At 41.1% G+C, this 27,520-nt stretch overlaps 1 protein-coding gene across 50 annotated transcripts in view; it reads left to right on the top strand.

Moving 5' to 3' along the window:
• The first annotated feature begins 722 nt into the window (after positions 1-722).
• PPFIBP1 (PPFIB scaffold protein 1) overlaps positions 723-27,520 on the top strand; it is a 184,655-nt gene continuing 157,857 nt past the window's right edge. For 36 of the 50 annotated variants that reach the window (XR_013522732.1, XR_013522730.1, XR_013522728.1 and 33 more), the window contains exon 1: positions 723-880. The gene's annotated coding sequence lies outside the window, so the exon portion shown is untranslated. Of the gene's footprint in view, positions 881-20,289; positions 20,374-27,520 lie in introns of all 50 variants that reach the window. The other 14 variants (XR_013522733.1, XR_013522731.1, XM_078339048.1 and 11 more) reach the window with 1 other exon arrangement.

Here is a 27,520-nt window from a genome sequence, read left to right as displayed (position 1 = left end):
TAAGGTCTTTAAACGTGTTATTTTTCCTGCTTCAGAGATTCAATTTTACTTGCCCGAGAAGCTTGTGTGATGTGATTTTCGTCGCTAAAAGCAAAAGCAGCCACATGGCTGATAACACCACCAGCTGGGTCGTTTTCAGGAGTCTCTTCCAAACCTTTCGGAAGTGCTTTTGAAGTTCTACATTCCCCGTCTAAGGGAACACCCAGCAGTCCCAGGATAATAGGGCAGAAGGGTGAGCTGACGTTTTCCTTTATTTGCATGGCTTAAAGCTAGCCATTTTCTACACCACGCGCCGCCGGGCTCGTACTTGCCCGTGACACCCAGGCAATTGTTTCTCCTTAAAAAGGGTGTTCGGGTGGCTTAGTTTCGTTTCTGATCTGGAATCGCAGCAAATACGACGAGAAAAGTTTAAGACTCGACCCGCCAGGTTCTTCCCTATCGCATTATCCCCGTTCCTTAGAGATAGTAGGAAGGGCAACATTTTCTTCCATCCACCCACTTCCAGCCCTAGTCTGGCTCGGCGAGGAATGTATAAAATTAGTGCACTCCTCTGAGTGACGTTCCCCGAGTCCAATCATCGGGCGCGTAGGCACCTCCTGCCCCGCCCCCCTGCTGACTCTCTTTGGCTGATTCCTGCAGGGAGGGAGGAGAGAAGGGCGGCAGTGGGAGGGGGAGGTACCTGGAACTGGGAGTGATGTCAGCTCCCAGCTCGATGCCTGCCCGGATTCCTGACATGGTGTAGGGCAGGCACGGTGGAGAAGGGACGGGAAGGACTCGTGTGCTGCGAGCCGGCGGCGGGGCGGGAGTACTGGGCTTTGAACTCCGTGAGGAGGTGGACAAGAACTTTTGGAACTACTGCCGGCGGCTCTCCACCCCCCAGGTAAGGGCGTTTTGCTCCACTCCGAGACGGGAGGGAAGTGGCACCGTTGTGTGGCTGCAGCTGGGTGTTGCAGCTGCTCTTCTTCCCCGGGTGGATTTCCTTGTCCAACTCACTCCTGTTTCCCAATGGGAACGGGCACTTTTTGGGGGTGCTGGGGGTGGAGGGGTAGGGCATAACTCCTGGGGCCCCGCCTGAGCTTGTGCGTGAAGAATACTCCAGGATTGGACGTGTAGGTCTTGTCTGTATCTTTAGACCCCCGCACCCTAGGCTCCCAGTAATACTTGAGAACCCCAACCAGGGGTGTGTGTGTCTCTGTCTATGTGTATTGGGGGATTTAAAAATGCCACAAAAAGTTATGAATCATTGATTCAAAAATTATGCTCGTTGAAAGGAAAAAAAGTTTTGTATTTTTTTTTTTAATCTCCCAGTGGCCTATTATATATTAAGTGAAAGAATATCAACGTTATTCTTACATATCAATGTAAACTGCCCTTTTGTGTAATCCAGTCGGGATGTGAGAATTCACTTGGGGTGTTTATTAATTATGAGCTTGTGGGAACACTCGTCTCTTGGGGGCACACTTCTAAAACTGCAACTCGTAGTCACTCATATTTTAAGTGAGAATCCCTTCAGCTGCCAGCTTTGTATCTGGAGAGGTTAGGATGGCTGTGAAAATCTTCAGATCTGTTTCCTTTGGCCACTTGAGGGGCTGGCTGATAGTTGTGTTTTCAGGGATCTTTTTTAGAGAAGGGAGTTTTAACAGGGAAATGCGGTGGAAGGCGCGGCATATGAACTCTTAATTATAGGGACGTGAATTTTTGAAGCTGTGGGACCAAAACAAATCCTTGCTTTCAGTAAGAACAGTAGAGAGCAATAGAAAGAGAACTTGATTTCAAAGTCCAAGTTTGGTATTTTGAGAAAACAATTGCCTGTCGGGAGAAAAAAGATACTTTTAAGAAGTGAAAGAATAGAATCCTGATTTGTGTTTATTTCCTGTTTCAAGCCGTGTCTTTTTCCTGTGTGGACATTTTGTGTGCCCAGTCACTAACTGGGTGTGATTGACTTTCTTGAGGGGTTGGGGAAATTGGCTCCACACACTGATTCAGGACCCTCTCATCAATGCTTTAAGGCTCTCTTCTGGAGCAGGAAAAAAAAAAAGTAGGCGCTGAGACTCCTGAGTCAATTTTCCCCTTTCTTTCACAGAAGCCCTCCTCAGCAGTGAGGATCCTACTCTTGCCAGGTCTGGAGGAAATGGGAGTGGACTTCATTGAGAGTCAAAATCCATATCCCAGGCCCCTGAAGGAAAAGGCTTTTCCAGGAGATGGAGAGAGAAGTCACAACAGTACATCTAGTAAACCCAAGTCAGGAAATGGGATAGAGGACTATAGATGGAGTTGTCTGTCTTTCTAGCCGGATGATCTTTAAGTTGCGTAACTAGAAAGAAGTGTTTGGTTGTGTTGTTGTTTAGGAAATATCTGGGTCTGTATTGTTCTTAGTTCCTGAAAAAATTAAATCGAGTGGATAAATAGCAGGCTTTATGAGAAAGGAAAATTTGGTTTATTGGAAAGACAAGAACATTTAAATTTTGGGTTGTGTTTTGGCTTAAGACACAGAAATTGCAAAAGGCTCTGCAATAATGATGAACAAGTCTTTTCTATTTATGTTCTTTGGGGGAGTACATAAAACATATCGTATTTTCTAGTGTACTTTTTCAGTAGGATAGAGCTGTGGAGTGGAGTTTCTGTGGGCTAATGTGAACTCACTGTAGTGTTCCTTGGCTGATAGTGTTCCAACTGCATTTGTAATACCAAAAGATGGGGCTGCAAAAGCCAGATGGCTAAGTAAAGAAGGGTATCTTTAGGATGTTATCCTTGTGGGCCAAATTCAGATATACACTTTCTTTCCAAGAAACTAGTCCTAGTTTACGGACTTGAATATACCAAAACTCTAAATTTGATTCACAGTTTGAGTAATAGCAGTAATTTTGCATACTTAATTTAAACCAATATTTCTTTTTCTCAGTCCATGTTTATGAGGCAGATATGGTGTAGTAAAACACAGACAACTTAAGAGATGTTTGAGTTATTGAGAAAGGTAGAATCAGGTTTAAATTCCTTTGACCAACAACTGTCATACTTCCAGTAGCAACTTTAAAAATTAAGGTCATCTGGCCTTAATGGATAAAATGTCCTGAAATCCAGGACACATGGAAGTTCCAGATCAATAGTGCCTAATTTCAAGGACATCATTGACAGTTTTTGCGAACAAGTTCATTGAGGGACGGTTAATTAACTGTTTATTTAGTCTCTTTATTACTCCTTGTACTAGCATGAGATAAGTTAGAAAAGGTCATTTTTCCCTTAGTTACTGACTAGCTAACTTCTTTTAAAACTTTCATATTCATAAAGTATTTGTATGAGTTAATTTAGATTATATGGATAATTTGTTACATTAAAACTTTTTATTTATATACCAAACCAGCATAGTTTTCAAACTGTTAACTGAAAGAACACTGTATTCAGTATTCTGTCTTGTCTTTTTGTTTTTTGTATTTTTTGAGACAGGGTCTCGCTCTGTCAACCTGGGTGAAGTGCAGTGACGCAATCTCGGCTCACTGCAGCCTCTACCACCCAGGTTCAAATAATTCTCCCACCTCAGCCTCCCCTGGGACTACAGGCACGCACCACCACACCTGGCTAATTTTTGTATTGTTAGTAGAGGCAAGTTTTCGCCATGTTGTTCAGGCTGGTCTCGAACTCCTGGGCTCAAACGATCAACCCACCTCAACCTCCCAAAGTGCTAGGATTGAAGGAGTGAGCCATGGGTGCCCAGCCTGTCTTTTCGAAGATGTTGTTACATGTCTCTGGCCTAGTTTAAATTACCTTTTCAAAACAATGAGTAAAGGAGTGAATTAATGAATGTATATTCATTCATGTTTGGGTTTGTGTCTTGATTCTTTATTAAAGAAACGTTGCTTCAAGGGGAAAACATAGGCAGAAAGTTTTGCATAATGACATTTTTATTTTCAGAGATTTCTTTAGAAAGTCATATTAGATCTAAAATTAAGAAAAAATATCACAGTTGCACAGCCAGTTGTGATTTTCAGAGATTTCTTTAGAAAGTCATATTGGATCTAAAATTAAGAAAAAATATCACAGTTGCGCAGCCAGTTGTGAAATATTTCAGGAAGCCATAATCATAACTATCATGATTATTTTGTTGTTGTTTTTAACTCTGGTCAAACAGATGGATTTAAATATGAGAGTTGAAGCTATTAGGGTTACTGTCACATTTTGATGCAGGATGCAGAGTTTTTGTTTTTTATAGACAGAGTCTCTGTTGCCCAGGCTGGAGTGCAGTGGCGTGATCTTGGCTCACTGCAACCTCTGCCTCCTGGGTTCAAGTGATTCTCATTCTTAGCTTCCTGAGAAGCTAGGATTGCAGGCGTGTATCACCACACCTGGCTAATTTTTGTATTTTTAGTTGAGACGGTTTCACCATGTTAGCCAGGCTGGTATCGAACTCCAGACCTCAGGTGTTCCACCCACCTCAGCCTCCCAAAGTGCTGGGATTACGGATGTGAGCCACTGTGCCCAGCTATGCAGGGTATTCTTTGTGAATAAAGAGAACAAAATGTCTTCTGGCCAGCACTTTTTGTTCAACTAAAGGTGGATAATTTCACAATTAAATCAGTTATCAAACTGTCCAAAGACTGCTCTGGGCCCTTGTAGTTCAGCACATCCATAACGTGTTATGTCATTTATTTCTCAGATTCATTGTAGTGCACGTCAGAACCTTCTTCCTAGTGAAAAAAAAAAAAAAAAAACCCTGCAGCTTTTGTCATATATGTCACTGCCACAAAAATTGATGCTGTGTTAAATGGAGCTCATAAATTTAAAACTAAACTGAATTATTCCACCCTACAAAATGCAAAGAATCTTTCTTTTACACTCTTTATTTTAGATATCATAATTACTAATGCTCATTTGGTGTTCTGTGATATTGTTTTAAAAAGCCAAGTGGTGAGCATTTTTTTTCACTTCAAAAAAAAAAAAAAAACCAAAATAAAACTAACATACCAAACAACTGGATTTTAGATAAAAAATACAGGCCCTTCCAGGAGTTTCAAGTTTACTTACTTTTTAGGCAGTTTTGGGGAGTAGGGAAGAGAACCTGAGCTAAATATGCACCAGTCCGAACCCACAGAAGAGTGTCTATTTCTGAAAGGTGGGTTTGGAGTCTGACTGGTCCAGGTGGATGTGTTGTCACAGTTTGTAAGTGCTCTTTGGTTTTGCATCTCCCTGGAACTTGATGGGACTCACATTTTGACTGGTCTACACACACACATCCTTGTTTTTATTGGCAAGCGTAATGAGTTCAGAATAGAAAGATCATGTAATGGTTTCTGTACAATGGTGAACCTAAAAATGTGTATACCTGAAGGAATTGTACAAACTCAAATTGCGTTGAGTATCAGTCATTCTGGCCAAGGGTCATGTCTCAAATATGGATCATACAGGAAGAAGATCAAGTACCATCATATATGGGGCTGGCTCTAGATTTTATGCACACCCTCTGGACCTACGGAGTAGGGCCTGGGCATTTTCACCTCTCCTTTAATTTAGGGAAATCATGCATTTGACATAAAAAGACAAGGTCAGAAGAGTAGGTGTGCTCATTCTTGCTGTGTGTCTTCGTTAAGAGGGGAAATTCAATTTCACCTGGTAAGAGAGGGACTAAGGCTTTTTTCAGTGGCAAAAAGGTGGCCAGGCCAGGCGTGGTGACTTATGCCTGTAATTGCAGCATTTTGTGATGGTGAGGTGGGCAGATCATTTGAGGTCAGGTGTTTGAGACCAGCCTGGCCAACATGGCGAAGCCACGTCTCTACTAAAAATACAAACATTGGCCAGATATGGTGGTGCATGCCTGTAGTTCCAGCTGCTCAGGAGGGCTGAGGCAGAAGAATCGCTTGAACCCAGGAGGTGGAGGTTGCAGTGAGCCAAGATAATGCAATTGCACTGCAGCCTGGGCAATAGAGCAATACTCTGTCTAATAAAGAGAAGGGGCCAAATTTTAATTTTTTCTTTTAACAATAAAAGCTGAACTTTTAAGAAGTGGCCGGATTCTTTAGGCCAGCAAGATACTTTTGGGGAAGAACTAGGTAGGCCCATTGGGAAGAGTGTGGACTCTTTCATGGTATGCAGTAATACTGTACCGTAGAATTACACAGAAGATAGTGCTGTATCATCTCACTACATGTACCTGTGTTTTCTTGTATTTCTGTGCCTAGGATCAAGCTCACTTATGTCCTTTTGCTGGTATTTTGTCACCCTTCTCTTCATCCATAGTACTCTGCACAAATATCTCATTACCACAGAGTTGCATGAGTTTTTCATGAAGAAAGTTTATTGTATTTAGTTTATTTAGAGTAAAGTGAAAACAAGGTTGAGACTCTATGGTCTACTTTTTTATCTAGTGACTTGACAGGGTGGCTGCTGTTGCATAAAGAATGCCCTTGTGACCATTATCTTTTTCTAAAGATGCTGCTGCTTAGAACAACACAGTGCAGAATTTTCTTTTATTTGCTCTGGAATTTGAACACACTCTACTTTTTCTTGTGAATGATGGAAGAGTCATATGAACCTGTGGGTTCTCAGAATTAACTCTGGGAAGTGAATGGGGGAAGGGAAACAGTGACAGCTCACAGGAGACACCCTGGTTGAAACTGTGATGCGGCCAGGGCCATTTGTGTGAAGTCACCTGTGTCTCAGTGTTTTTCCTCTGCATCAGCTGCCTGGATGCTTTTGTCAAACTTTCACATCTTTGTGTCCTCCACCTCCATCAATGTGTGATTTTGCATAACTGAGAAAGCTACTAAACACAGAATTAAGTTTATTTTATTGTTTTTCTCTACTAAGGGAATATGATTCTGTAGGATGACTTGCACTTCATATCACCCTGTGGGAAAGACACAGCTGGATGCCCAGCTGATATCCATCCTTCCTCCTCTATAACTGAACCCATTTTTTTTTTAGACAGAGTCTTGCTGTGTTGCCCAGGCTGGAGTGCAGTGGCACGATCTCAGCTCCCTGCAACCTCTGCCTCCTGGTTTCAAGCAATTCTCCTGCCTCAGCTTCCCAAGTAGCTGGTATTATAGGCGCCTGCCACCATGCCTGGATAATTTTTGTATTTTTAGTAGAGACGGGGTTTCACTATGTTAGCCAAGCTGGTCTTGAACTCCTGACCTCAGGTGATCCACCTGCCTTGGCCTCCCAAAGTGCTAGGATTACAGGCATGAGCCACCGTGCCCAGCCTGAACCCATTTTGTTTAACTCACCACTATGTCCAGCCTCTGTGAGCTTGCCTGTTAAGCCATTTGCTCTCTGTACTTCTTCCCTGGAGAAACTAGACAGGCTATCGCATGACCAAAGACAAGAAGCTTGAGGGTTAAGGATGACTGGGTAGAAAGTTAGAAGGAGGCTGAGAAGCTGATAGCTTTCTACAACTGCTCTACTGGACTCTGTCTGCCCATTTCTTGACTCTTTGTGAGAAAAATAAAATCTCTACTTGGTTAAACCACAGAACTTGGGGTAGTTACTTGCAGCCAAATGTGATCTTAACTGAGTCTAAATGTTTAAAAATCTTAGTTCATATTTTCTTTAAAAATAAAAAGGCATTATTTTGTATGAGAAAAAAGGTAGGACTTTGGAGCCATGCAGATCCACAACTTGAATCCTGGCTTTGCTGTTTATTACAGTCTAATAATATTGGCAAGTAATTTAGCCTCTCTGGGTCTCAGCTTTCTTACCTATAAAATGGTAGCTCTGATATATGTGCCACAGCATTTTTGGAAGGATTAGAAATAATTAGGAATTATTATTATTAGTTTTTTAAGACAGTCTCGCTCTGTCACCCAGGCTGCAGTGCAGTGGTGCAGTCTTGGCTTACTGCAACCACCACCTCCTGGGTTCAAGTGATTCTCCAGCTTCAGCCTCCCAAGATGCTGGGATTACAGGTGCCTGCCACTATGACCATCTAATTTTTTTTTTTTTAATAGAGACAGGGTTTCACTATTGTTGGTCAGGCTGGTCTCGAACTCCTGACCTCAGCTGATCTGCCCTCCTCAGCCTCCCAAAGTGCTGGGATTACAGGCATGAGCCAGAAATTATTAATATCATTAAAATTATACCACACCCAGCCAGAAACTATTAATAGGAATAATAATGGTATATTCAGCACATGGTAGATCTTCAACAAATGATGGCACTTATACTGAAGGAAAGTGTAGCGGGGAGCCTGAAAGGGGGAGAATTCCGCTCTTTCTCCTAGTAGGTTCTCAGTAAACACAGATGGAATGGCTGTATGGTAGATTGGCTTTACAGCTACAATCCCTTGCCTCCATCTACTTGGCATTCATTCCACCTCCTGTCTCTTATCCTCATTCCCACCTGCCCACACCAGAATACTTGGAACTCTTTTGTTCTCCAGCTTTGGTTGAGAAAGCAGAGGATGTCCTTATAAAAAGTTTACTAACTATAGCATAGAGATGAAGGGTGGGGCTCCAGATTCAGACAGATGTGGATTAGAATCCCCTATGGTTACCAGCTGTGTGATTTCGGTTAAGTCTTCTGTGAAATGGGAATCATTGGGTGGTTATGAGGATTATATCTGATAATGTATATGAAGCACCAACAGCTGTTTTCTTGGCACACAACATGCACTGGTTTGATCACAGATATTGTTGTTACTATTTCATTAAGCATGTGTTAAGCAATTCCCAGCCTTGGTACAAGGTCCTCTTGGAGATGGAAAGACGAAAAAACATGATCTTTACCTTAAGAATATTCATATATAGGAGACAGGGGCAGAAAGAGATGGCACACCTTATACATAATCATAATAAAAAGCAGATTTAGAATACTGTTTAGCTGTTAAAACGATTTAATATAATGACTTATATGGAAGTCTATTATATGTATTTTAAGAAGTAAAAAAACAAGCACATATGTATGGTTTACATTTGCCAGTGTATGAAAAACTGCTAAGTGGGATGACTTACGGGAGTTGGGATGAAGGGGACTTTGTTCTTTTTTTAAATACTATATTTTGTTTATGTTACAATGCTCATGAAATATATGTTAAAATTTTAAACATCTATTTATTGATCATTTTGGAGGTAGGTGAGGGAAGAGCATACTATGAACTAGACTAGTCACCAGAGCAATGAAAGAGACTGGGTTTCATGAGGTTCCTCTAGAAGAAGTGGGATTTGAATGGGCATTAAAGAGTGGATAGGAGATTTTGAGGAGGCAGTGGGGAAACACGAGCACATGTGGGTTTGGAACAAAATGTAGAATATTGTGAGATTAGATTTAGAGAAAAGAGAGAACAATATTGTTTGAAAAGAGGTAAGCAGGAGGAACTCAAGATGGTGCTGTGAGAACAACCCAGGATTGAAGCTCTCGGTTAATCCGCGGAGAGGTGAGTCAAAGCTGCATTTTCAGACTGATCTTTGTTGCCCAGAGAACGGGGAAATTCCCAAGTATAAAGGAGATGCGGGACACCAGGCAGAGGCTCTGCCTGGAGAAGCCGGCAGCCGGAGTGGCAGCGGCCGGCCCTACCCAGCGATCCCCACATGGCGCGCTTGTCCAGGTGCCCTGTTGAAACGGCAACCTGAGACTTGAGAGGGCGGAACTTGAGACTGAAAGGGACTTGGGTAGTGGGCCAGCCCAGGGGATTGCAGGGACACAGCGTGTGGGATAGCGCAGTGGGACAGACAAAATGGCGATTCCAAACGCTCGCCGTGGAGACGGTCCCTGAGGCGCTCCGTGGGGAAGGGGCGTCCACCATTACCGAGGCAACCCGCCCCAACTGAGACACACGCCCACTGCTGACGCAGCCTGGAGTTGCCGAGGCAACCCGCCCCTACTGAGATACACGCCCACTGCTGACGCAGCCTGCCATTGCCGAGGCAACCCGCTACAACAGAGAGACTCCGCTGCAGGGTATAGCCCGTGGCGGAGACCACAGCAGAAGACCAAGAGCCTGCAGCAACAGGGCGAACCTAACAACAGCAGGGCGGAGCCTCGGCAGTCAAATAGTGATTAGACTGCCTCCTAGCTGGGCAGGACACCTCAACAGACATCCAAAAACAAATCCCCAACCCCCCAAGACAGAGCATTTGAGAAAAAAAGGGGATTTTTAATGAGCTCTGTTGCAGCAGAATCAAACATAGCAGCCTAACAGCCCTGAATGAACAACAGAGCTCACAGCTCAGCAATTGAGCTCCTATAAATTACAGACAGTCTCCTCAAGCAGCTCCCTGACCCCTCTATATCCAAAAGACTGACATTTGGCAGGCATCATCCTGGGACAAAGATAGCAGAAAAAGAAATTGGTAGCATCCCTCACTGTTCCACAGCTGCTATAGGTGCACCCCAGACAAGCAGGGCCTGGAGTGGACCTCAGCAGTTGTACAGCGAAGGGGCTAGACTGGTAGAAGGAAAACCAAGTAACAGAAATACTTCATCACCAACAATCTGAGTGTCCACTAAGAGACCCAATCGAAAAGTCAGCAACTATGCAGACGACAAGCGGATAAATCAACAAAGATGGGAAGAAACCAGTGCAAAAAGGAGGAAAACACCCAAAACCAGAACACCTCGTCTCCTAGAAAGGACCAAAACTCCTCACCAGCAAGGGAACAAAGCTGGACGGAGAATGACTGTGATGAAATGACGGAATTAGACTTCAGAAGGTGGATAATGAGATACTTTTGTGAGCTAAAAGAACATGTATTAAATCAATGCAAAGAAACTAAGAACCTTGAAAAAATATATGAAAAAAGATTTGAGGAAATGATGACAAGAATGGATAACTTAGAGAGGAATATGAATGAACTAATGGAGCTGAAAAACACAATACGAGAACTTTGCGAAGCATGCACAAGTTTCAATAGCCAAATTGACCAAGCAGAAGAAAGAATATCTGAAGTTGAAGATCAACTCAATGAAATAGAACGAGAAACCAAGATCAGAGAAAAAAGCGCAAAAAGGAATGAACAAAGTCTCCAAGAAATGTGGGACTATGTGAAAAGACCTAACCTACGTTTGATAGGCGTACCAGAAGGAGACGAAGAGAATGAATCCAAGCTGGAAAATACTCTTCAGGACATCATCCAGGAAAATTTCCCCCACCTAGCAAGACAGGTCAACACTCAAATGCAGGAAATACAGAGAACACCACAAAGATATTCCGCAAGAAGAGCAACCCCAAGGCACATAATCGTCAGATTCAACAAGGTTGAAATGAAGGAGAAAATACTAAGGGCAGCCAGAGAGAAAGGTCGGGTCACCCACAAAGGGAAGCCCATCAGACTCACAGCAGATCTCTCGGCAGAAACACTACAAGCCAGAAGAGAGTGGGGGTCAATATTCAACATTCTTAAAGAAAAGAACTTTCAACCCAGAATTTCATATCCAGCCAAACTGAGCTTCAGAAGTGAAGGAAAAATAAAATCCTTTGTGAACAAGTAAGTACTCAGAGATTTTGTCACCACCAGGCCTGCTTTACAAGAGCTCCTAAAAGAGGCACTACACATAGAAAGGAACAACCAGTACCAGCCATTCCAAAATCACACTAAATGCTAAAGAGCATCAACATAATGAAGAATCTACAACAACTAAAGGGCAAAACGGCCAGCTAGCATCAAAATGGCAGTATCAAATTCACACGTAACAATATTAACCCTAAATGTAAATGGACTAAATGCATCAATCAAAAGACAGAGACTGGCAAATTGTATAAAAAATCAAAACCCATCGGTGTGCTGTATCCAGGAAACCCATCTCACAGGCAAGGATACACAAAGGCTCAAAATAAAGGGATGGAGGAAGATTTACCAAGCAAATGGAGAGCAAAAAAAAGCAGAAGTTGCAATTCTCATCTCTGATAAAATAGACTTTAAAGCAACAAAGATCAAAAGAGACAAAGAAGGCCATTACATAATGGTAAAAGGATCGATACAACAAGAAGAGCTAACGATTCTAAACATATATGGGCCCAATGCAGGAGCACCCAGATACATAAGGCAAGTTCTTAATGACTTACAAAAAGACTTAGACTCCCACATAATAATAGTGGGAGACTTTAACACTCCACTGTCAATATTAGACAGATCAACCAGACAGAAAATCAACAGGGATATCCAGGGCTTGAACTCAGACCTGGAGCAAGCAAACCTGATAGACATTTACAGAACTCTCCACCCCAAATCCACAGAATATACATTCTTCTCAGCACCACATCACACCTACTCTAAAATTGACCACATAATTGGAAGTAAAGCACTGCTCACCAAATGCAAAACAACTGAAATCATAACAAACAACCTCTCAGACCATAGTGCAATCAAGTTAGAACTCAGAATTCAGAAACCAACCCAGAACCGCATAGCTTCATGGAAACTGAACAACTGGCTCTTGAATGTTGACTGGGTAAACAATGAAATGAAGGCAGAAATAAAGAAGTTCTTTGAAACAAATGAGAACGAAGACACAACATGCCAGAATCTCTGGGACACATTTAAAGCAGTCTCTAGAGGAAAGTATATAGCAATAAGGGCCCATATGAGGAGAATGGAGAGATCTAAAATTGACACCCTATCGTCAAAATTGAAAGAGCTAGAGGAGCAAGATCAAAAAAACTCAGAACCCACAGAAGACAAGAAATAACTAAGATCAGAGCTGAACTGAAGGAGATCGAGACACGAAAAACCCTTCAAAAAATCAATAAATCCAAGAGCTGGTTTTTTGAAAAGATCAACAAAATAGACAGACCACTAGCCAGATTGATTAAAAAGAAAAGAGAGAACAACCAAATAGATGCAATAAAAAATGATAAAGGGGAAATCACCACAGACTCCACAGAAATTCAGACCATCATCAGAGAATATTACAAACAACTCTATGCACATAAACTAGTAAACCTGGAAGAAATGGATAAATTCCTGGATTCCTGTGTCCTCCCAAGCCTAAACCAGGAGGAAGCTGAAACTATGAATAGACCAGTAACAAGGTCAGAAGTCGAGGCAGCAATTAAGAGCCTACCACACAAAAAAAGCCCAGGTCCAGACGGGTTCACAGCCGAATTCTACCAGACACACAAAGAGGAGCTGGTACCATTCCTTCTAAAACTATTCCAAATAATCCAAAAAGAGGGAATCCTTCCCAAATCATTTTATGAGACCAACATCATCCTGATACCATAACCCGGCAGAGACCCAACAAGAAAAGAAAACTTCAGGCCAATATCCATGATGAACATAGATGCAAAAATCTTCAATAAAATATTGGCAAGCCGATTGCAACAGCAAATCAAAAAACGTATTCATCATGATCAAGTAGGATTCATCCCGGGGATGCAAGGCTGGTTCAACATACGCAAGTCTATCAGTGTAATTCACCACATAAACAGAACCAAAAACAAAAACCACATGATTATCTCAATTGATGCAGACAAGGCATTTGACAAAATTCAACAGCCCTTTATGCTAAAAACCCTCAATAAACTCGGTATCGATGGAACGTATCTCAAAGTAATAAAAGCTATTTATGACAAACCAACAGCCAATATCATACTGAATGGGCAAAAACTGGAAGCATTCCCTTTGAAATCCGGCACTAGACAAGGATGCCCTCTCTCACCACTCCTATTCAATATAGTACTGGAAGTTCTAGCCAGAGCAATCAGGCAAGAAAAAGAAATAAAGGGTATTCAAATAGGAAAGGTGGAAGCCAAATTGTCTCTATTTGCAGACGACATGATAGTATACCTAGAAGACCCCATCGCCTCAGCCCAAAAACTCCTGAAACTGATAAGCAACTTCAGCAAAGTCTCAGGATATAAAATCAGTGTGCAAAAATCACAAGCATTCGTCTACACCAATAACAGACTTAAAGAAAGCCAAATCAAGAACGAACTGTCATTCGCAATTGCTACAAAAAAACAACCAATGGGGAAAGGATTCCCTATTTAACAAATGGTGTTGGGAAAACTGGCTAGCCATGTGCAGAAAGCAGAAACTGGACCCCTTCCTGACCCCTTACACTAAAATTAACTCCAGATGGATTAAAGACTTAAACATAAGACCTGGCACGATAAAAACCCTAGAAGGAAATCTAGGCAAAACTGTCCAGTACATAGGAGTAGGCAAGGACTTCATGAACAAAACACCAAAAGCATTGGCAACAAAAGCCAAAATAGACAAATGGGACCTAATCAAACTCCACAGCTTCTGCACGGCAAAAGAAACAGTCACTAGAGTGGATCGGCAACCAACAGAATGGGAAAAAATGTTTGCAGTTTACCCATCTGACAAAGGGCTGATATCCAGAATTTACAAAGAACTCAAACAGATTTACAGGAGAAAAACAAACAAGCCCATTCAAAAGTGGGCAAAGGATATGAACAGACACTTTACGAAAGAAGACATTTATGAGGCCAACAATCATATGAAAAAATGCTCATCGTCACTGGTCATCAGAGAGATGCAAATCATAACCACATTGAGATACCATCTCACTCCAGTTAGAATGGCGATCATTAAAAAATCTGGAGACAACAGATGCTGGAGAGGATGTGGAGAAAAAGGAACACTTTTACACTGTTGGTGGGAGTGTAAATTAATCTAACCATTGTGGAAGACAGTGTGGCGATTCCTCAGGGCCTTAGAAATAGAAATTCCATTTGACCCAGCAATCCCATTACTGGGTATATACCCAAAGGAGTATAAATCGTTCTACTATAAGGACACATGCACACGAATGTTTATTGCAGCACTGTTTACAATAGCAAAGACCTGGAATCAACCCAAATGCCCATTGATAATAGACTGGATTGGGAAAATGTGGCACATATACACCATGGAATATTATGCAGCAATCAGAAATGGTGAGTTCGTCTCATTTGTAGGGACATGGATGAATCTGGAGAACATCATTCTCAGCAAACTGACACAAGAACAGAAAATGAAACACCGCATATTCTCACTCATAGGTGGGTGATGAAAAATGAGAACACATGGACACAGAGAGGGGAGTACTAAACACTGGGATCTATTGGGGGGAAAAGGGGAGGGCCAGGGGGAGGGGGAGGTGGGGAGGGATAGCCTGGGGAGAAATGCCAAATGTGGGTGAAGGGGAGAAAGGAAGCAAAACACACTGCCATGTGTGTACCTATGCAACTGTATTGCATGCTCTGCACATGTACCCCAAAACCTAAAATGCAATAAAAAAATAATTAAAAAAAAAAATGAGGTAAGCTACACTGGGGCAAATCTTACAGGGTTTTAAAGAGAGCAACAAGATTATTCCTTAAAACAGGATGTTTTTAAGAAAGGAAGAAGTGAGAGAACTATCGTTTTATAAAAATAACTCTGGAAATAGTAGATTGGGTGTTTCTAGTGGGTATATGGAGCAAGGGGAGCAAGACGGACAGAAAAACCTAAATCAAGAATGGCCCACATGCAACAGTTAATTTTTTTTTACAAAAAAGATGATGTCTTGCTGTGTGGGCCAGGCTGGAGTGCAGTGTGTGTTCAGAGGTGTGATCATTGTGCACCGCAGCCGTGAACTCCTGGGCTTACGCAATCCTGTTCAGTCTCCTGAGTACCTGGAACTACGGGCACATGCCCCCATGCCTGACTAAGTGAAAGTTGAATTTTAATGGGAAATATGAATTAAGATTTGAACATCTGGAGTTTGAGATTTCATCATGACCCACAGTATCCTTAATTTTCTCATTGTATAAATGGATAGAATAATAACGCCTGTCATCAGATTTTTAGGAGAATAATAACAATAATAGGTAACACTTACCTGGCAGATTACACTTTTTATGTACCAAGCACTGCTCTAAGCACCTTAAATATTTCAACCTAGATTATTCCCATATTACAGATGAGGAGTCTGAGGCACAGGGAGGCTAAGTAACTTTACCAGGGTCACACAGATAATGTGCATCAGACTCAGAATTTCAACTCAGGCAGGTGCAGCTCCAGGGCCTGTCTCTTCAACCTCTTCACAGTCCTGACTCTGTCATGGTTCTGTACATGGGGTGGTAAAAGCCAGTACTAACTGTTATTTGACATTATTCATGGAAAGATGGTAAGCAAGAATTTAGAAATTTAGGTTTAGAGTTTAGGCCAAACCCTAGACTGATAGATCATCTCTATAGGGCTGTTATGTAAAGAGTCAGAATAGATGAGCTCCCCAAACAAAATTATGTAGAATAAAAAGAGAAGCAAGTATACAGTCTTCAGGGGACTCCTGATATTTAGAAATGGTCAGGCAAAAAAGAAGTTAGGAGGGGAGAAAGAGCAGGATCCGCCAAAGAGAAGTGGAGGACGATGGTGGCCAAGGGAGGAAACACAGCGTAAGTGGACTCACCATGCCATTCAGTGCAACAGACTCATTACAAGGGTGTGTCCAACAGACTGCCCCTAGTCCTGGTGGCAGGTCAGTTCATGAAGTTGGAATAACAGAGTACAAAAAATTGAGGACTACATGGGAGCTGATGTATTGCAGTGGCTTGGTTAGTTCATCCTTTCAGGAATTGATTCGAGAGAGACGTGGTAGATGGATTGGGTTGAGGAAGGCTCAGGTAGACAGGAAGATATTAAAAGAAGAGAAAGGGAGAAAGGAATGAGTGCATGGTCCAGGGTGGAGAGATGGGGATAGACTCAAAATCAAGTGGAGGGCAGTGGGTTAGCCTCGAAATCTGTAAGAACCCTTCTTCTGATGGGATGGAAAAAAGGATGGGGGAAATGGAAAAGAAAAGATGTGATAAGAAGGGATACGAGTTGAGTAAGTTCACTGCAGGCGGTCTGCATTGATTTATCCGTAGAGTAGTAGGAAGCAGTGAAAGGAAATTCACAGACAAGTAACTCCGGCTGCTGAGAGGCTGGCTCTGGGGATTATTGTTACGGAGGAAAAATTTGAAAGAATGACAGAAGTCTCTCATCTGAACAATACAAACTGACACATTTGCCAGAATGTGTCTCCAGGCAGGAAGTTAATTTATTGAAGTGGAAAGTAGTGGTTATAAAAAAAAAAAAAAGACAGAGAATGAAATTAGACAAAGGAAAACTTGACTGTCAATTTTTAGACAACCAGACTTAATGGTTCACAGGCCAACTTCTTGGGGGAAATCTGAGCTCTGAGTGGTGAGAAACAACTGGTTTTAGAGGCCACAGCTAGGGTTTGTTAAAACAGAACCACCAAGACACCAGGAAATACTCTGTAGAAAGGAGTCATCCAACAGAGACAGCTCTGGATTAAATTCTCCTCCTGTTAAGGTGGTCTCTGATTTTCAGTTTATTTATTTCTAGAAAGATCTTTAGTTGAAAAAACATAGGCTTGTGGCATTTCAGCAGATTTGTTGTGATAATGACATCAGGGGTATGTGAGAAAAGGTTTTAAAAATCCAGTAATTAAGAACGTGGTACTAAAAATCACTACTCCATCAGTCCATTGGTGGGTCTCATGGCGGTTGCTTTGAAAGGTGTCAGTAAAGGCTTGTTCAAGTGCGTGCAGTATAAATTGATAGGCATAATACTCTTGAGTTCAATGATTCTTGGCAGGGCCAGCTGTATAATCCATGGAGCCTGGTGCAAAATGAAAATGTATGACCCTTTGTTCAAAAGGCAAGAAAAAAGTGCTGTTAAAGGTATTAAAATATGAAGCTTTTTTTCTCTCACATTCAGCCTTTTCTCTTGATTTGTCATGATATTGGCTACTTGTCATTCTATGTGAAGAAAAATTAAGCATTAAAATTATAGCATGAATTAAATTTAAAAATTAAAAAACTAAGCATCGAAGTTTTTAGCATGAATTTCCTCTTCATCTTTGTATTGTACAATATTGAGGGTTTTTTTTGTGGTTGTTCATTTTGTTTTGTTTTTTGAGACAGGATCTCACTCTGTTACCCAAGCTAGAGTGCGGTGGTGCAGACACAGCTCACTGCAGCTTCTACTTTCTGGGCTCAGGTGATCCTCCCACCTCAGCCTCCCAAGTAGCTGGGACTACAGATGCATACCTGACTAATTTTTTGTAGCGACAGGGTCTCACCATGTTGCTCAGGTTGGTCTTAAAATCCTGGGCTCAAGCAATCCTCTTGCCTTGACTTCCCAAGATGTTGGTATCACAGGCATGAGCCACTGCACCCAGTGCAATGCTGGTTTTAAATGAAAATATAGAGCATTGAACTCATATGCAGAATTGCTAAAGTAGTCAGTGTGTATGTATATTGTTATGGAAACAGTGGAAGCAGTGCACAAAATTTAACTACTTTTATTTCACTTCTTGACTTGCACATTCTGTTGACAGCTACCTTTGGCTTATGATGTGTAGGGAAGGACCAAAAGGAGAAGCAACTATGAGTGGCTTTATCTTTCCTTTTCCTTCTGTGCTGTCATTTTCAGCCTAAGTGGTTGGCTAATACGGTTAAGTAACATGAGAAAGAGATGATATGCTAAGGCTCGTTGGTCATTTGTGTTTCTTAGAAAGATATTTCTGTGTTTAATCAAGTTCTGGTTCAAATGGAAGGCCTTGCCTCTTGGGGCAGTCAGCACCCACCTGCCTGCTTACCCAGTTGTGTTTGTAACACACTTACCTTGCACTCGCTTTAAGTCTTGCTGAACTTCCACGTACCAGGAGTTCACTGGAATTCTGTGCTCATGGTGCATTGGGAAACTGTGTGAACAGGGAGCCCAGGAATGGTGGCTGTACATATTACGTAGTATGTTAGGCTGTTTTGCATTGCTATAGAGGAAAAGTAGGACTGGGTAATTTATAAAGAAAAAAGGTTTAATTGGCTCACAGTTCTGCAGGCTGTACGTGAAACATAGCGCCAGCATCTGCTTCTGGCGAGGCCCCCAGGAAGCTTCTGATCATGGCAGAAGGCAAGGGGAGCCAGCTTGTTACATGATGAGGGAGGGAGCAAGAGAAATAGAAGGGGGAGGTCCCAGACTCTTAAACAACCAGATCTCCCATGAACTAATTGAGCAAGATTCATTCATTACCAAGGGGATGGTGCTAAACCATTCACGAGGGATCCACCCCCATGATCCAGTCACCTCCCACCAGGGCCCACACCCAATGTTAGGAATCACATTTCAACATGAGATTTGGAGGGGTCAAACATCCAAACCATGTCACATGGTTCTCTGCTCACTGTGGGCTCCATTGTCCCGTTGGACCTGACTTATAACAAAACGCAAATAAAAAAGTATTATCATTCTCAAGATGGTGACAGTAGAGTATTAAATGAACCATGGGTCTTTTCTGAGCATGGAGTCCTGTGTTACTACCCAGGTCACAGGTCCATGAAGATGTCTCAGAAGTCAAAGAGCTCACTTTTGAGCCTAAGCGTCCATTGGTCTTAACGTCTCAGCTTCATTGTTAAAGTTTGCAGTGTGTCAGCTTTGTGGGTGGTAGCCTAGGAGACCCTCTCCTGGCCATCAGCAAGGTCATTTTTGCCTTTCGATTTTGAATCATTCTCCATTTCCCCTACCAGTGTATCTGGGTTCATATCTTCCTCATCTCTGATACAGACCCTGTCATTGCCTCCTCCTGGAGCCCTGCAGTTAGTCTCTTCTTTTGACTCCACACCTTACTACCAGACAAAATTTCCAAATAATTTTGGTGCCCTGCCACCCTGCCTACTCCAAAGCTTTCTTTGACCTGTGAGCCATGGCTCACAGCAGAGTTCTCATCCTGGTGCTGCTGCGGTGGAGACTGCATGGAGACAGGGTTGATTTGGCCTACATGTTATTAGTAAAGAACTTTTAGCTGACACTTGCTTTGGGAGAGTTCACTTATCAAAATTCACCTATTGAAGTTCAGATTTTAAAAAGAGGTCTAGCCACTGTGGGCTCTTGTTTTCTTATGCTTTGCTGGTGCCCTAAAGAACAAGATGGACTGGAGATGGGGAGAAAGATGCCCAGTCCATCTCGTTTTTGGGTTTATACTTAAGGCAGAGTGATTCTTTGCTGTGGCAAAATCTTCACGTTCAGTTATGTAAATGGAAAGCAAGTATCTAGCAACCTGAAAATTGATCTTTCAGTCTGAGAAATTAAATTCCCCGTTCGTAATAGAAGTTGGATATATACTTGGTAGCAGCCTTTGGTTGCTTTTCTTGGGAGAAATATTTCTTAAGTCTCGCCTGGCTATTATTACCACTGTGTCATCTTGTGACCTCATCTGATCTTGACCTCTTTCTCCAAGCTTGCCTTTCCCTGCCCTCCTGTGCAGAGGATTCTGGTTCCAATTCCTGCAGGGCCGTAAGTCCCACAAACCTTTCTGTTTTTCCTGTTGCTCTTCTCTTTGCTTAACCTCTCCTCTTTCCTCCAGACCCACTCAAAAGCAGTTCATCAGGAAAACTTAGCTGAGAGTCTCCATCAGAGGTCATTCGTGCAGGAACTTTGCAGGAATCAGGTAATAAAATTTTTGGGTTTTAACTGCTCAAGTACCAATTGGGTGGTGAGTTAAAGTTGTCTTTGAAGGTTCCTTCCAGCCTAGTGATTTTGGATCTGGCATCTATTTGTTATTTGAAATTGTACTTTGTGATAGGAACTTTACTTGCAGTATCTCAGTTAATTATGAGGCAGCACTAGCCTTACCTCATTTTACAAATGAGGAAACTGAGAATTTTTTCCAACACTGACTCCCCAAATGGCTCTTCTCTGAGTTTGTCTTATTTCTTCAAATAGATTATGGACTAGCTGAAGACCATGACTGTGTCTTTGTTGACAAGACCTGTTACTCAGTAGGAACTCAGTAAATATTTATGTGATGAGATGATTGGTTCATTCAACCAGTATGCATTAGGCCTATGCCAGGCTCCATGGAGATGCAAAGATGCTCCAGGTAGAAAATGCAGTATTGGTTATACTCTAAGCTAGGCCTCCTACCTGGGCACGCAGGTAGTATGGAGTGGTGGATCTTGGGCTCTGGAGTTAGATGGACATGTAGCTGTGGTTCAGTTTCCTCATTTGTCAAATACGGGCAGTAATACTGTATACTTTTGTAGCAGTAGTTTTCAACTGCAGGGGTTTTGACCTGTAGCAGTCACTTGGCAACGTCAAGAGACATTTTTTTGTGTCACAACCTGGGGATGGGGTACTGCTGGCATTTGGTGAGTATAGTCCAGGGATGTGTCTGACCATCCCGCAATGCACAGGACAGCCCCCCACCAATGAAGAATTATCCTGACTCAAAATATCAGTAGAGCCGAGGTTGAGAAATGCTGCCTTTTAGGGTTGTGAAGATGAAACAAGATAATGAATGCTAAGAGTTTGGCGTAGTTAGCTGTTGCTCCAAGAAAGCCATTCCAGAGACTGCAAAAGTAGCCTTTGAAAGGCAAACACCAAAAGGCTTAATTTTATCAGCATCAGTGATCCTTGCCAGTGAGAAGCCTTATGCTAAGGATTTCATGCTCTCCTGTTTAGACTGACTCACTGGAGATTGTTTATGTTACACTATGTACTTCCGTGAGCTGGCATGGATTTATCAAAGCTGTAAAAGCCATTATTAGTTTTTAGGGTATTCCTGGTAAACTTCCTGCTTGCTTTCCTAGTTTGTTCTTCGGAGATAATTTTGGTGTTCAGGAAACTGTTTTGACTATCGAATTCCCAAAACCTGTTTGGATACGTGAGACATGAAACGTTTTTGTTTTCAAGTCAAGAAGCCTTATGTGTTTTTGGCCCTGGATTTAAAACAAAGCAGCGTTTCCTTGTGTTTACTGCCTTACCTGCCTATCTGTGGGAGTGGGGTGGAGAGCTGTTGGATTTCCATTTATTGTTTATTATGGATTTTTATTTGAAATTGTTAAACGTTTTTGGTAATGATAAAGGTAATACATGTATCTTATAGAAAATTTGAGTAACAGAAAAAAACAGAAGACACAATTTAAAAAAAGGCATCAGTAATTCTTTCACATGAAGGTATAACTAGCTTTGGTGTGTTGGTGTGTATTCTTTCATCTTTTTCTATTCCTATATTTTTTCCATAGATGAAGTATTCTGAGTATGTAATTTTGTGTTCCACTATTTTTAAAATTTCACATTGTTTTATTTTCATATCCTTACACTACTAAAATGTCTGAATATTTCTAAGGACTGTAAAACATTCCATCTATGGCCATTTCATTATTTATTTAATCATATTGTAAAAAATACGTTTTCAGTTTTGTTTTTTTTTTAGAGATAAGGTCTTTCCCTGTCACTCAAGCTGGAGTGCAGCGATGTGATCATAGCTTACTGCAGCCTCAAAGTGCTGGGCCCAAGTGATCCTCCTGCCTCAGCCTCTCAAAGTGTTGGGATTACAGGCGTGAGCTGTTGTGCTCAGCCTCTTCAATTGTGATGAGCATTTGCACAATCAGTATTTTCTGTATTTCAGATAATTCCTGTCTTTACAGTAGATGATCCCATGTGGAACAAAAGGATTGGATATGTGTGGGTGTTTTGAGTAGCATTGCTATCAGTTGCCCCAAAGCTTCTACTAATTTTTGCTCCTGTTAGCAGAGTGATGTTCTCATTTTAGTAGCATTTGATGATTTTGTAGGAGAAAATAAATTTTGTTTTTCTTTTTAATGTATTGATGTTAATGAGCTAAATCATGTTTATATGACTATTGGCTGTTTCTTAACGAACTATTCATGTTCTCTGTCCATTTATCGGGAATTAGTATTTTTCTCACTTGTCATAAACTCTAGTTCATGTATTTCACGTATTAATCCTCCATCAGAGTTGCTGCAGATGTTTTCACGTACGGTTTCTAATTTTTTATTTGATTTGTCTTTTATTTTTGTTAATGATACAGAGGTTTAAAATTTTTATGCAGTCTAATATATTGTCTTTTGCACTTGCGGTTCTCCAACTTTCTTCTCTCTATACTAAAATTACCCATTTTTGCTCTGGAAGTCTATGATGAATAATCAGTGTTTAAAATTATATCCCGAAGTAGACTATCACCGGGTTTCCTGATGAGAATAAATGGTCTGAAGTGCTCATGGGCACCCTTTATGTGTCATGGAGAACTTTCACGTCTGTGTATGTATGAGAGAGAAAAAAAAGTATAGAGAAAGTTGGTGAGAAAAAGGGAGGCTGATTTGGGCTGAGGCTTCTTTGTTTGGTTTTGTTTTTTCATTTCTTTTCCCTCAGGGTGGAAGTGAGCTTACTGAAGACTGGGGGGCTTCCATAGATTCCTGAAGCATCTAAGTGACTGGAGCCAATGACTTGCTGAGCGAGCTGTGACTACACCTGGCAAGGGGTGTGTGAGGCATTTGTTGAGTCTGTGAGAAGGCAGGCGGAGCAGAGACTCTGGCCGAGTCCCATCCAGTCCTAACCCCTTAAGTTTTGCTCTTTGCTCACCAGCAGCACTAACGGTAGCTTAAAGATGAAGGTAACAACTAAGGCTTACCTAGCATTCAGCTGTTTTGCAAAACCCTTTCACCGAAGCTTTTATAGACGCTTCTCATCTTGACCTTATGAGGTTAAATACTGTTTCCATCTCCATTAATTTGGAGGAAACCACCACTCAATAGATGCATCATTAAAATCTAGAGCTTCTGACTCTAGGGTTGACCTGCTCTACTTAAGAAAGAATTCCACCATTGTGTTTTCTGGTCGTAGTTTCTTGGTGGCACTATTAGGCAGCCTTCTGTTTTAAGTTTTGGAGTCAGACATATCTTGACTGGAATCCCTGCAGAGCCCTATCTTGGCACTGTGACTTTGGTACTTATCCAGCCCAAACTCTGGTGTTCTCATATGTGAGATGGAAATAACAATGTCTACCTTGTAGGCATATAGATCCTCTGGATCTGGGGATTCAACCAATAATTCAACTAATAGCAGAAGGAAAATATTGGAAAAAGCTAAACAAAATAACCATACAACAATAAAAACACAGTGCAACAACTATTTACATAGCATTTACATTGTATTAGGTCTTAAGTAATCCAAAGATGACTTAAAGTATATGAGAGAATGGGAGGATGTGTGTAGGTTTTATGTAAATATGTGAGGAACTTTAGCATCTGCAGATTTTGGTGCATATGTGGGTATCCTGGAAACCAATCCCCCATGGATACCGAGGGACAACTATATTAAAAAGATTAAGTTGAGAGTTGGTGCAAAAGTAATTGTGGTTTTTGCCACTGAAAATAATGGCAAAAACCGCAATTACTTTTGCACTAACCTAATATGTGCAAAATGCCTAGTGCAGCACTCCTGTGCTCATTCATTGTAGAAGCTCAGTAATGATTGTTTCTTAATCTAAAAGCTGAAAATGCTGCTGTTCTTTTTTGTTGTTGTTGTTTAATAGTTTTAGAATTGCTGGTAGATCTGCACAGACTTGGGAAATTCTAGTGAGTATCACTATATTTAAATGCCAGAAACATTTCTTTATCTGACCTATTTACTTTCCTGTTCAGTAGATTTTCTTTTCTGTTGTGGATAAGTCATCTGCTTCTCTGAAATCCTTCTGCTTAGAGAATTGCATGATGAATCCTCAGCTTAGGATTGTGCCTGTAGGCAAAATAAAACATGTTTTGTCTACGTGTTCATGTAAAAAGCACAGACAGCTCTCTTGAAGGTCAATAACCCTTCTCTTACACATAGCTGAGATTTTTGGCATCATTCATGAAGTTGTTACTTGCCCAGGCTTCATAAACATTCAGGTATCAGAGAAACATTAAAAAAGAAGATTGTAGAAAATCATGAGAAAAGACCAAGTTGTTAAATAACCCAGTGGAGACAAGTTGCTAAGTAAATTATCATTTTTCGTGCCATTTAAAAGTTAGGTTAGATTTGACTGGTCTTTCTAAATATATACTTTAAGTTCTGGGCTACATGTGCAGAATGTGCAGATTTGTTACATAGGTATACACATGCCGTGGTGGTTTTCTGCACCCATCAACCCGTTATCTACATTAGGTATTTCTCCTAATGCTATCCCTCCCTTAGCCCCTTACCCCCTCACAGGCCCCAGTGTGTGATGTTCCCTTCCCTGTGCTCATTTGATTGGTCTTTATGCCAGACCTTGTTCAACCACATAAAAAGAACTCCCAAAATTAAATCATTTTTACCTAAAGAATTTCAGCATGAGGGTGTCTTGCCGTTTAATGTATAATGTATGTATATTTAGGCTTTTCCATTTTGATAAATTGAACCAAGTAATTACTATAAATGCTCTAATTTAGAATTATAATCCAGTGCAGTCTTTTTTTTAATGGAGTTAAAAATAAATACACTTTGGGAATCCTCTTTAAATGTGTCTTGGACCTTCTTATTTTTTTTTTTATTCCTGCTACCATGGTTGCATTTTCAGTAATAAATCAACTTAGAAGATGAGGTTATGCTAATGTAGATACGCTTTATTGTGTTAAGGGTTAACATTCTTACCTTTGTTCTGGGAACTTTAGATCTGTTGCCCTATGGTTTTTTTCATTTTTTCCCCTTTGTGATAGGAAGGGAGAGACAGTGATGAGAAAATCTTTTTTATATAATTTATACACATTTATAAATTAGAGTTTTAATATAATTCATGCCATGTGTATATGCTTCACTTAAAACATAGATACAGGTAAGGTATCATGTGAAATTTACATGATTTCTAAGTTTCTTGTCGTGTTTACAGTTCAAGGATCAAAATGAGCATGAGCATACTGTTGGCCAAATCTTAAAACTTTTGCAAGCTGACTGCAGGACATTGTAAAATGCCTCACCAAATTTTAATTATCAGTAGGAAATTCTTTCCCTAAAATTTCAAGCCTTTGCTTAATTTCTTTTTTTCTTTTCTTCCCTTGTTTTTTTTGAGACTGGGTTTCACTCTGTTGCCCAGGCTGGAGTGCAGTGGCATGATCATAACTCACTATAGCCTCAACCTCTCAGGCTTAAGCTATCCTCCCACCTAAGCCTCTCAAGTAGCTGGGATTATAAGTGCACACCACCATGCCTGACTAATTTGTTGGTTTTTTAATAGAGGCAGGGTCTCACTGTGTTACCCAGGTTGGTCTCAAATTCCTGGGCTCAAGTGATCCTTCTGCCTCAGCCTCCCAAAGTGCTGAAATTATAGGCATGAGCCAGCATGGCCCACCTCCCAAAGTGCTGAAATTATAGGCATGAGCCAGCATGGCCCGCCTCCCAAAGTGCTGAAATTATAGGCATGAGCCAGGATGGTCTGCCTGATTTTTTAATTTACAGCCAGAGTGGACATTTAGGTGTGGAGGTGTTTGTGGTGATAATGTTGAGAAAATCGACAAACAAACGGTACTGACTTGACTATTAATTGACAGAATACAAAGGACTAAAAATGGGCAAAGACTTCATGACTAAAACACCAAAAGCAATGGCAACAAAAACCAAAATTGACAAATGGGATCTAATTAAACCCAAGAGCTTCTGTACAGCAAAAGAAACTATCATCAGAGTGAACAGGCAACCTGCAAAATGGGAGAAAATTTTTGCAATCCATCCATCTGACAAAGGGCTAAGATCCAGAATCTACAAGGAACTTAAGCAAATTAGTAAGAAAAAACAAAAAATCCCATCAAAAAGTGGGCAAAGGGTATGGACAGACACTTTTCAAAAGAAAACATTTATGCGGCCAAGAAACATATGAAAAAAGTTAATCATCACTGGTCATTAGAGAAATGCAAATCAAAACCTCAGTGAGATACCATCTCATGCCAGTTAAAAAGTCAGGAAACAACAGACACTGGAGAGGATGTGGAGAAATAGAAACACTTTTACACTGTTGGTGCGAGTGTAAATTAGTTCAACCATTGTTGAAAACAGTGTGGTGATTCCTCAAGGATCTAGAACCAGAAATACCATTTGACCCAGCAATCCCATTACTGGATATATATGGGTATATACTCAAAGGATTATCAATCATTCTATTATAAAGACACATGCACATATATGTTTATTATAACCCTATTACAATAGCAAAGACTTGGAACCAATCCAAATATCCATCAATGATAGACTAGATAAAGAAAATGTGACACATATACACCATGCAGCCATAAAAAAGAATGAGTTTATGTCCTTTGTAGGGACATGGATGAACCTGGAAACCATCATTCTCAGCAAACTAACATAGGAACAGAAGACCAAACACCACGTTCTCACTCATAGGTGGGATCTGAACAACGAGAACATATGGACACAGGGAGAGGAATAACACACACTGGGGCCAGTTGAGGGTTGGAAGCAAGGGAAGGGATAACATTAGGAGAAATACCTAATGTAGATGACGGGTTGATGGGTGCAGTAAACCACTATGGCACATTACCTATGTAACAAATCTGCCCAGTCTGCATATGTATCCCAGAACTTAAGTATAATAATTTTTAAAAAAATATGCCTGTACAATACGTGTATAATTAAGTATAATAATTAAAAAAATATGCCTATATATTTTAAAATGTAATTTAAAAAAAATATCTCACGGCGATCGTGAGATAACAATCCGGTTGGGTAGTCCCATGCTGATCCCTTCAAATCATTTTGGCACCAGTCCTTTGAAACAGAGCCTGGATAGTACATATGAGAACCCAGCAAGTTTCACTAGGCAT

This window comes from Callithrix jacchus, chromosome 9 (genome assembly GCF_049354715.1).
Source record: "Callithrix jacchus isolate 240 chromosome 9, calJac240_pri, whole genome shotgun sequence".
NCBI classification, from domain to species: domain Eukaryota; kingdom Metazoa; phylum Chordata; class Mammalia; order Primates; family Cebidae; genus Callithrix; species Callithrix jacchus.
The sequence above is the reverse complement of the archived record's forward strand: the minus strand, read 5'-3'. Positions and strand labels throughout refer to the sequence as shown.